The 9549-nt window shown below is 41.6% G+C and overlaps 1 non-coding gene across 1 annotated transcript; it reads right to left on the bottom strand.

Moving 5' to 3' along the window:
• Positions 1 to 2440: 2440 nt before the first annotated feature.
• On the bottom strand, positions 2441 to 2548 carry LOC148570260 (small nucleolar RNA R71). Its single transcript, XR_015908718.1, has one exon. It is a non-coding gene; the product is annotated as a small nucleolar RNA R71 (small nucleolar RNA).
• Between the last annotated feature and the right edge of the window lie 7001 nt (positions 2549 to 9549).

Raw genomic sequence — 9549 nt, 5'->3', positions numbered from 1 at the left:
TGAGGAATTTGACTTGTTCTGATCCCTGGGGAAAGGGTCCGAGAAGATCGAGTCCCCATTTTGCAAATGGCCAAGGTGAAGTTACGCTGATGAGCTCTTCTGGCGGGGCGATGTGAAAGTTGGCATGTTTCTGGCATGGGGGACATGTCTTTACAAATTCTGTAGCTTCCTTTTGTAGAGTTGGCCAGTAAAATCCCGCCCGAAGTACCTTTTTGGTGAGAGCTTGTGCCCCGAGATGATTGCCACAAATACCGCTATGTACTTCCTCTAAAACTTCCCTTGTGTTAGAGGTCGGCACATGATAAACCACTATTTTATGGTTTATATTATGTTTAATTGTGTGGTTTTGTCATGATCCTTGCCCACTTATTCATCAATTTAGCATGCATTTAGATTTCCTTCCTAAATTCAGTACATGTTTGAAAATTGCTTCCTAGAGACTTTAATTATTTACTTTTAATTCTCCTTTATTCCATTCGATGCCGTGATCTGTGTGTCAAGTGTTTCAGGCCTTATAGGGCATGAATGAGATGGAGATCGGAGAGGAAGCTAGCAAAAATGGAAGGAACACAAGAATTTGAGGAGATAACCAGCGAGAAGTGACGCGGTCGCATGGCTCACGCGACCGCGCGAAGGAGCACAAATCGCAGTGACGCGGCCGCATGGCTTGCGCGGCCGCGCGGATTGGAAAGCGCTAGCGACGCGGTAGCGTGGACGACGCGAACGCGTGGAGAGGAAAAAGCGCAAGCGACGCGTCCGCATGGACGATGCGATCGCGTGACATGCGCGATCTGCATAATCTGCAGAATTCGATGGGGGCAATTTTGGACCTTATTTCGGCCCAGTTTTCGGCCCGGAACAGCAGACTAGAGTCAGAGAATATGCAGAAACAACACACACATTCATTCAGTAGTTTTTTTAGATCTAGTTTTTCACTCTCTTAGGTTTTTTCTCTCTAGTTTTTAGGATTTTAATTTTCAATTGGTCTTAGCATTAGAACATTGAGAAGAGTTATTTCCTCATCAAGACTTCATCATTCTAGTTTGTTCTCTTAACTTGGTTTTAATCTTCCATGTTCTTTGTTATGTTCAATTTTGTCATTCAGATACTTTTATTATTAATTAATGCAAGGATTATTTCTCTTTAATTCAATTTCAATTCCAATAATCATGTCTTCTTTTAATTCCCTTTTATGTGCCATGGATTCTTTATTTACAATGCGTGAGTAGTTCCATTACTTGATAGGGAGTTGATTAAAAGGAATTCTTGAGTTGGAAGGATTGAAGGAGAATTTTATAGTTGGGTTAAATGTTGGATTGCTATCCTGTCACCAACGTCAATCCCTTTGAACTAAGTGGGTTGTAACTCGTGAATAGATCTGGCAGTCCAACTTGTTTAACTTTCCCTTACCTAGTAAAGGATAACCAAACAGAGTAACCGTTAATTATAAATCAATCTTAAAAATCACTCCATCAATGATAGAGATTCTAACTAATCAATTCCCAGTCAAGGCTTTTATTTATATTATTTAAAATTTCTCAATTTAAATTCCAATTTACTTAGCTCAACTTCTTGGAACATCTGATTAATAAAACAGCACACTTCTCTGCAACTCGTTGGGAGACGACCTGGGATTTAAAACTCCCAGTAATTTTAATTTAAACTCTCTGTGACATATTTCTAAATTGATAGGCAGATTTTCGGTGAGTTAAGAACTATACTTGCAATGTAACTATTTTAATAAATTTTTAATTCACCAGCTTCTGCTTCCCATCAATTTTTGGCGCCGTTGCTGGGGAGTTGCAATAGAGTGCTAATTTTATTAATTAGAATTTATTTATTTGCATTTTATTTAATTTTGCTACTATGAGCTGCATGTTTCTTCCGTCAAATGACACGTTCACTTCCTGATCTGCGCTTGCTAATATTCGATCCTGAAATTGAAAGAAGAATTTCACGAATAAGGCGAGAACAACGTAGGTTAGCCCGCTCTGAAGGCGGATCTGAAAGTGAATTTGAGGAAGAAACCAGCCCCCGTTCTACTGATTTGGTTGTTTTACGTGCAAAAAACATGGCAGCTAGAAGAGTTACCATTCAGGAGGAAGGAGCTCCTAATTTTACAATGCAACCGTTTCAAGCGCATCATCCAGCGGTAGCTACGGATTTTGAAATAAAGACCGCACTGCTAAATTTGATGCCCAAGTTTCATGGCCTACCTGCTCAAGAGCCTATCAAGCACTTGAGAGATTTCCAGGCAGCCTGTTCTACTGTCAGGCGTGATGGCACTGATGAAACTTCAATTCTGCTGAAAGCTTTTCCGTTCTCTCTTGAGGGAAAAGCAAGAGAGTGGTACTACACTCAACCTCTAGCAAATGTATCCAACTGGGATACACTCAGAAAGGAGTTTCTGGAGAAATTCTTTCCATATGAAGTTACTGATAAACTGAGGAAGGATATCTCTACAATTGTTCAGGACGACAATGAGACTCTCTTTGAATACTGGGAGCGCTTCAATAATCTTCTAGAAGCATGCCCCCACCACATGATTGACAAGATCGTGCTACTCAGCTATATCACACAAGGTATGAGACCCCAAGATAAGACCACATTGGAAAGTGCCAGCAATGGGTCTATGAAGAAGTACAAGACTACTGATGAAGCTTGGCAATTGATCAGTGATTTAGCTGAATCTACTCGGAACCACAGACAAAAGCAAGGCCGTTCAAGGGCCGTCGCAGAAGTATCTTCTGGCATAGAGACTGCTGCTCTAAATCGAAGCATCTGTGAAATGACCAACCTACTGAAGCAAATGCAGTTAAATCAACAAGCTCAGCAAACTCAACCGCAGCAAAACCAACAACTAGTCCCACAAAGAATTTGCAGAATTTGTGCTGATTATAGTCATTACACTGATGAATGCCCGCAGCTCCAACAAGAAGACAACATGGTGGCATCCACTCATAACTTCTATGACCGCCCCAACCAAGGGTACAATCAAAGTGGAAATAATAACCATGGATGGCAGGACAATTCAAACCAGAATTGGAGAGACAACAATAATAGGGGAGGCAGAGATAATCAGGGAAATCAGAGGTGGAATAATAACAACAACAGGCAGCAAAATTAATTGTACCGAGCACCTCACCTGAGGCAAAACCAAGGACCACCGAACAATCAGCAGCAAACCTCTCAGTTTACTCATTCTTCTGTATCTTCTAATGAAGATTTATTACAAGCTTTTGAGAAAAGACAACTGGCCATGGAAAATACCATCGTAAACAATATTAATGCCAGTCTGAATGGTTTCACCTCTACTCTACAAGCTTTATTGACACAACTTGGTTCAACACAAAATTCCAGTAACCAACCTTCAAGCACCACTGGAATCCCCTCTCAACCATTACCCAATCTGAAGGGAGGCATTAATGCCATCACCCTGAGGTCCGGAACCACACTGCAGGAGAGGAATCAGGAGGAACCAAGCTCACCAGAATACGCCTCAGCTGAAGAGGTGGTGGAAATCGAAGATGTTGAAGAGGAAGAGGACATACAGGACATAGCTGAAGAAGAGATAGCTCAACCACAGGAAGAAGCACAAAAAGACGCAGGCCCCACAGAAAACACTACTCCCATTCTATTTCCACAACTTGCAAGGAAGCCCAGGAAGCAGCTGGAACCTGATCCTAAAATGGTAGAAATATTCAAAAAGGTTGAGGTAACTGTTCCCCTTTTTGATGTTATTCAGCAGGTACCTAAATATGCAAAGTTTCTAAAAGACTTATGTATCCATAAAGATAAAATTAATGAATTAAAAACTATTCCTTTAGGTAGTTCTATATCTGCTTTAATGGGAGGATTACCTGAAAAATGTAGTGATCCAGGTCCTTGCATAGTTAGTTGTACTATTGGTGGTATAGTAATTTATGATTGCATGTGTGATTTAAGAGCATGTGTCAGTATAATGCCTTTGTCTATATATGATGTTTTAAGGCTCCCTCCCTTAAAAAGGTTGGCAGCTCGTTTTGTGTTAGCAGATAAAAGCATTATTACAGTGGCTGGAGTTGCTGAAGATGTTTTGGTGAACATTAAAGGGCTCACATTTTCCACTAATTTTTATATCTTGGAGATGCCCCATAATGATTCAGATAAGCCATCATCAATCCTACTTGGAAGACCATTCCTGAAGACATCAAAATTCAAATTGGATGCTTTTTCAGGAACATACTCCTTTGAAATAGATAGCCGCATATTAATCTTCAATCTGAATGGAGTCATTGACAACCCCTCAGAAGATCGTTCTATCTTCCAGTGTGATGTCATAGATGAAAGCGTGGCTGAAGTTCAAAAAGAAGAGTTTGAAGAGAGGCACACTGGACAAGGTCCAAGTGTGGGGACCCTCTTAACTGACAATGAGGACACTTCGCCATTTTCGCAAGCCCCAGATAATCCAGAGCCTACCCATGATCAAAAGTTAGAATTGAAACCTCTCCCTCCACATCTCAAATATGCTTACCTTGAGGATGAGCAGAAGCTTCCGGTTATTATTGCAAGAGAACTGACTTCTCAACAAGAAGAGCAGTTACTTGATGTGCTGAAGAAGCATAAGAAATCAATTGGGTGGAGTTTGGCAGACATAGTGGGAATCGACCCTCAAGTATGCGAGCACAGAATATTTTTAGAAGAGGGAGCAAGACCTGTCCGTCAACCACAAAGAAGATTGAATCCCACCATCTTGGAAGTTGTCAAAAAGGAAGTGACCAGACTATTGGAGTTCGGTATCATATATCCCATTTCAGACAGTGAATGGGTAAGCCCAGTACAAGTTGTGCCCAAAAAGTCCAGAGTCACTACCGTGAAGAATGAGCATGGAGAGCTCATAGCAACTAGAGTTCAGAATGCTTGGAGAGTCTGCATTGATTATAGGCGTCTCAACCAAGCTACCCGTAAGGATCACTACCCACTTCCATTCATTGATCAAATGCTGGATCGCCTGTCAGGTAAATCACATTATTGCTTTTTAGATGGTTACACAGGTTATTTCCAGATTCATATAGCCCCTGAGGATCAGGAAAAGACTACTTTTACATGTCCTTTTGGGACTTACGCTTATAAGAGAATGCCCATTGGCTTGTGCAATGCACCAACTACTTTCCAAAGGTGCATGATGAGTCTTTTTTCTAATTTCATTGAGGATTGTATGGAAGTTTTTATGGACGATTTTAGCGTTTATGGTGATTCTTTTAACCTTTGCTTAGATGGATTATCTAGAGTATTAGATAGATGTGTTAATACAAACCTTGTATTGAATTTCGAAAAATGCCACTTTATGGTAAAGCAAGGAATTGTATTAGGACATGTGGTATCTAATAATGGCATTTCTGTAGACCCAGCAAAGGTGAATGTTATTTCTAGTTTAACTTACCCCTCTTCTGTGAGGGAAGTCCGTTCGTTCCTTGGCCATGCAGGTTTCTACAGGAGATTTATTAAGGACTTTAGTAAGGTGGCACTTTCCTTATCCAGATTACTACAGAAGGACATTGAGTTCGAGTTCAGTGAAGATTGCAAACAAGCATTTGATAAGCTGAAGACTTCTCTAACTCAAGCCCCAATTGTGAGAGGCCCCGACTGGAGCCAGCCGTTTAAAATCATGTGCGATGCTTCCAACCATGCAGTAGGAGCGACGCTGGCTCAGTGTGAAGGTAAGGATCCTTTTTTTATTGCCTATGCGTCTAAGACTTTAGACACTGCCCAGTCCAATTATACTACTACTGAGAAAGAGCTACTTGCTATTGTTTTCGCTCTGGATAAATTCTGAGCTTATTTACTTGGTACTAGAGTAGTAGTGTATTCAGACCATGCAGCTCTAAAGTATTTATTAGCTAAAAAGGAATCCAAACCAAGACTTATACGTTGGATACTGCTGTTACAAGAATTTGATTTAGAAATAAAGGATAGGAGTGGCAATCAAAATTTAGTAGCGGACCACTTGAGTCGCCTTGAACATATTAAGGATGATTCTACTCCTATAGATGATAATTTTCCTTTTGACAACCTGCAAGCAGTATCTGAGGTAGTCCCTTGGTACGCACCTGTTGCTAATTATTTAGTTAGCCGCACATTTCCCCCACATTTCTCTAAACATCAAAGAGACAAGCTGAAAAGCGGGTCTTATATATGGGATGACCCATATTTATGGAGATGTGGCGCTGACCAGATGATTAGACGATGTGTACCTCAATCAGAATTCCAGTCCATTTTAGAGGCCTGTCACTCATCTGAGAGTGGAGGACACTTTGGCCCTCAAAGAACAGCTAGAAAGATCTTAGACTGTGGATTCTGGTGGCCTACTCTTTTTAGAGATGCTGCTGAGTTTTGTAAATCTTGTCACCCATGCCAGAAATTTGGTAACATATCCAAGAGGGATGAGATGCCTCAATAATATATACTTTTCTGTGAAATTTTTGATGTCTGGGGCATTGACTTCATGGGTCCATTTCCAAATTCTAGTGGATATTTTTATATATTGTTAGTTGTGGATTATGTTTCCAAATGGGTGGAAGTAATTCCCACCCGCACTGATGATGCTAACACTGTTGTTTCCTTTGTGAGAAACCATATTATATGCCGCTTTGGATCACCACGAGCGATCGTGAGCAATCAAGGCACCCATTTTTGTAACAGGAGACTAACATGATTGATGAAGAAGCATGGGATAATCCATAAAGTTGCAACAGCTTACCATCCCCAAACTAATGGGCAAGCCGAGGTGTCAAACAGAGAAATTAAGCGTATCTTACAAAAGATAGTAAAGCCTCATAGAAAAGACTGGAGCACCAGACTACAAGATGCACTGTGGGTATATAGAACAGCATACAAGACACCCATTGGGATGAGTCCCTTTCGCTTAGTTTATGGAAAAGCTTGCCATCTTCCAGTTGAAATCGAACACAGAGCCTTCTGGGCAGTTAAGGAGTGCAACATGGAAATTGAGAAAGCCGGAACTGAAAGAAAGTTGCAACTACAGGAACTGGAGAACCTTCGCCTAGAAGCTTATGAGAACTCCAGAATATACAAGGAAAAGATGAAAGCTGTGCATGATCAAAACATCAAGAAGAGAGAGTTCCAACCTAGAGATTTTGTTCTCCTTTGCAAATCTCGACTGAGGCTCATGCCCGGTAAGTTGAGATCAAAATGGGAAGGTCCATACAGAATAGAGAAGGCTGAACCGTACGGAGTTTATCACCTAAGCCATCCTTCAAGCTCTGAACTTATTAAGGTTAATGGACACCGCCTAAAGGTGTACCATGGTGAGAAGGTGTAGAGAAATAAGGAGCTTGAGATCTTTCACTTGGAAGATCCCACATAGCAGCAGATTGAGCTAGTAGAGCGTCCAACTTACGGACATAAAAGCAAAGTGCTTGGTGGGAGACAACCCACCGCGGTATGATCGTTCCTTTCTTCACTTTTAGTTTTTCTTCTTTAATAACTCTTCTCTTTATTAGTGCTTCCGTGCTCTTTCAATTACATGTCTTTATATTTCTCTAAAAAAAATAAAAAAAATAAAATAAAATTTTTACCGCGCGACGCGATCGCACCAGCGACGCGTCCGCGTGGCAGGAGGAGCACAGAAAAATAAAAATGAACAGAAAGTTACGCAGGAGGAGCGCTGGAGTCGTGCCAATGGCACAAATTACTCCACGCGACCGTGTCACCGACGCGACCGCGTCGCATGGAAATCATGGCCTCCCACGTGACCGCGTCCCCTACATTTTCGACGTAAAAGGGTGCACAATGCTATATTGTGCGAGAGTGGCGCTGGATTGGTGCTGGAAGCACAATCCTTGTCACGCGACCGCGTCAACGACGTGGCCGCGTGATTATTCTCTGACGCACACTCACGCGATCGCATGACCCACGCGATCGCGTCACCTAATTTTGGCAATTAAAATAAATCGAACAGAGAGTTGTGCTGGAACGAGGCTGCACTCGCGCCAGCAGCGCAACACAGGTCACGCGACCGCATGACCGACGCGATCGCGTCCCCTTCCTTGACGCATCCCCACGCGAACGCGTGCCCCAGGCAGCCGCGTCGCATGCGCCGCACAGCTAAACCCCAATTGCCAAATTATCTTATCTTTCTTTCCTCCAAATCCTAATTTTTCTTCTCCCTCATTCTTTCTTCTTTTTCCCCTTCCCCTTTCTATCTCACCTCTCACTCTCTCTCTCTCTCTCCTCCATTAACAAGGTTTTACCTTCTTCTTCCTTCTTCTCTTTTCTATCATTCTTATTATATTATGTATATATTATTATATTCTTTTTCTTTTATTTTTCTTTATTCTTCTTTTCCCTTTTTACATGGTGTTAGAAATTTTTTGAGTCATTATCCCTCATTATATGCTTGTGACTTGTTACAATTTAATTGACGATTATTACTTTTAAGGGATTGCTTGCATGTTCAATTTCATACTTTTTATATCTTGTTTAACATGCATGCCATGTGTTTGTGAAAATGCCCATATAGCATTATGCACTTCTCTATGTTACTATACTATTCAATGCTTGCTTTTCACAACTTTTCCTTATTATTTTATTAATTGAATTCAATTGTCAATACAAACGTGATGGTTTGTTACAAAGTAATGCTTGGTCTACGCTACTCATGCCTTTGCCTGCATGCCAATAAACCTCTTGCATTCCATTGTCCTACATGCACTTGCTATATTGCCAGTGATGAGCTTTTCACATGTAATCCGGACCATGTGTTAATGCCATTTATCTTTATTGTGCATTGACTATCACTTACAATACCCTCTTCCTTGATCTATCTCTTTGAATTTAAATTCCTTTCTCTTCTCTTCTTTCAGGATGGCCACCAAGAAAGGAAAAGAGAAAGCTACTTCCAAACCACTAGCAAGAGAGGAACTAAAAGAGCATTAGTGGCAGAGCCTTCTTCAACCGCAGTCAAGCCCTTAACAAAAAGAGTTAAGAGGATAATAAAGGTTAACGACAAGGAGAAAGCCTTTCCAGCAAAGGACACTGCGCGATTTCCCAATCGCTACTGTGAGCAGATGTTCCCTATCCTAGCCGAAAGGAACTATAACAATGAATACCTTCTTATCCTTCCGTCCAATATCGCCGCCTTTATTGAGCCGCAAATTGAGTGAAGACAATGGAGTTTCCTACGGAGACAGCCAAGGCAGGTCAATCTCTCTTGGGTAGTTGAGTTCTACTCCAACTTCTACATACCGACCCTACAGTCTGTTTATGTCCGGCAGAAGTAAGTCCCCATCACAGAAGAGGCCATTCAGCAAGTTCTGAGTCTTCCCCCTATTTCAGCAGGAATGGACGCTTTTCAAGAAGCCACCCTTCAGTGCCAGAGATACCAATTTGACTGGGACTCCGTTCTCGGAGTCATCGCTTTACCTGGCAGCCGTTGGATCTACGGATACCACCGTACCCGCCCTAAGGAAATCTTGGCTTCTGCACTTACCTTGGAGGCTCGCGTATGGGCACAGATCATGTCCCATTACGTCTTTCTGAGCACTCATG

The sequence above is a fragment of the Arachis ipaensis genome, chromosome B3, assembly GCF_059453495.1.
Source record: "Arachis ipaensis isolate K30076 ecotype BB chromosome B3, ASM5945349v1, whole genome shotgun sequence".
In the NCBI taxonomy this organism is placed as follows: Eukaryota; Viridiplantae; Streptophyta; class Magnoliopsida; order Fabales; family Fabaceae; genus Arachis; species Arachis ipaensis.
Note: the sequence above shows the minus strand (reverse complement) of the source record. Positions and strands in the feature narration are given on the sequence as shown.